Source organism: Dendropsophus ebraccatus, chromosome 2 (genome assembly GCF_027789765.1).
Source record: "Dendropsophus ebraccatus isolate aDenEbr1 chromosome 2, aDenEbr1.pat, whole genome shotgun sequence".
NCBI lineage: Eukaryota > Metazoa > Chordata > Amphibia > Anura > Hylidae > Dendropsophus > Dendropsophus ebraccatus.
Window position 1 is genome coordinate 148,216,000 of NC_091455.1, and position 1,897 is coordinate 148,217,896.

At 41.7% G+C, this 1,897-nt stretch overlaps 1 pseudogene; it reads left to right on the forward strand.

The window, feature by feature from the left end:
* Positions 1-426: 426 nt before the first annotated feature.
* Positions 427-539, forward strand: LOC138785028 (U6 spliceosomal RNA; annotated as a pseudogene).
* The last annotated feature ends 1,358 nt before the right edge of the window (positions 540-1,897 follow it).

Sequence of the window (1,897 nt, forward strand, 5' to 3'; positions counted from 1 at the left end):
GCTCCATTTACTTCAATGGAACTGAGTTTCAAAACCCCACCCAAACTGGAGACAACAGTAGGGGGAAAGTGGCCATGTTTTTGTGGCACTGGATAACCCCTTTAAAGTGCACCAGCTGTACTTTCTTACTGTGCAGACACCAACAAAATGGCAACACACAGTGGTATATATTCTTTTGCACACAGGCACTAGGTAGAGGGTAGAGGTCAAATTTGCAGCAGTCAACTTACAGGTTGCTTTGTCTTCAGATTTGCCATGGCCCGGGGTGCTGAGAAGTTATGCAGCATGTGGGCTTTTGGTGTTTCTTGGCTGGTCAGGTGGCCAAAAGTGGTGTTACCCACCCCCAAACACACAGGCACTGGCACTTGTAAGGGTAGCACAGCTGTAAGGGGTGCAAGTGCAGTGAAAAAATAAGAACAGAGTCCAGTATTATATTCACTTCGGCAGCACATATACTAAAATTGGAACGATACCGAGAAGATTAGCATGGCCCCTGCACAAGAACAGAGTCTAGTACTTAACCAAATGGAGACTTTACTGGAAATCTTTAAGGCAATACAAGTATAACAAGCAGCGGGTTGATAGAAGAAGTGCAGTAAGACTTAAGGAAGGTGTACTGTAGCTTTACTTGGACTAGGCACAGGGGACTGTATTAGAGGCCTTGTCTAATGTAGAAAGTACTCTAGCGTGATTGTGTTAAGAGAAAATACATAGTACTTGTGAAGAATACTCATACTCACGGTCAGAGGCAGAGCCGTATTTACCACAAGGCACCCGTGGTCCGGTGCCTAGGGCAGCACCTTGCAGGGGGGCAGCACCAGTGAGCAGGAGGAAGGTAACAACTTCTTTTTTGTTTTTATTTTTTTAGTCTCTCACCTCCCCATCAGACTTGCCAGTAAATCTGATGTCTTTTTGAGGGGGGTTGGGGGGTAGGTATGATCAGGTCTGGTGTGGTGGTGTTGTTCCGGTCTGATATGGCTGTGACGCCTGGAGCTATTACTTACCAATCTACCAATCCTGTGGTGAGAATTCCCTCAGACAATGTGCAGGCTGCTGTTATCATTGATTCAATGTGGAAATTTATGTGTTATGCAGTTAAAAACCATGAAAACACAATTCAGACAATGTTTATACATGTAGAGAAATGCATGTGGCCGAAAGCAGGCTCCCCCACGCTCCTCAAGATGGGGCGTCTTCAGGTTTAGTGCCTAGGGCAGCAGCATCTGTTAATACGGCCCTGGTCAGAGGCACCATACATAGAAGACTGCCTTTTGCCAAACCAGATCAGAGAGTGCCAGGTTTGGTAGTACGTGAATAAAATAAAAAGGAATTAAGGTACTCATGGTCAGCGCTGTCCACATAGAGAAGTGGCCGAAAGCTTAAATAAAGGAATTTAATATAGTAAAAAGTATATTTAATATAGCACAAATATGACGCGTTTCATAGACATACGTCCTCTTCATCAGATAAAACAAAGTGCATAACATAGGATAGCAGGAGGGTTACTTAATTAGGCTCAGGTACAAAAAAGAAACACCCATTAAGGGGCATTTCCAATTGAATAAGAAAAGTGTATAATATATATATAAAATCATGATGCATAAAATCAATAATAAATAACATTACATAACATATATCATATAACTGGTACCATCAGAGCACACACATAAAAAAGTTTAAAATAATGACTGGGATATAGATCGCAAAATTGCAACATTGCACAAGATGCTGGGCTAAATAAACCATATACAAAACATTACACAAGATGCTGGGCTTCAAAAACCATATACAAAACCAAAATAATATCGCCTCTTTTGAAGCAAAGATATACAGACCTTTGCTTCAATAGAGGCAATGTTATTTTGGTTTTGTATATGGTTTTTGAAGCCCAGCATCT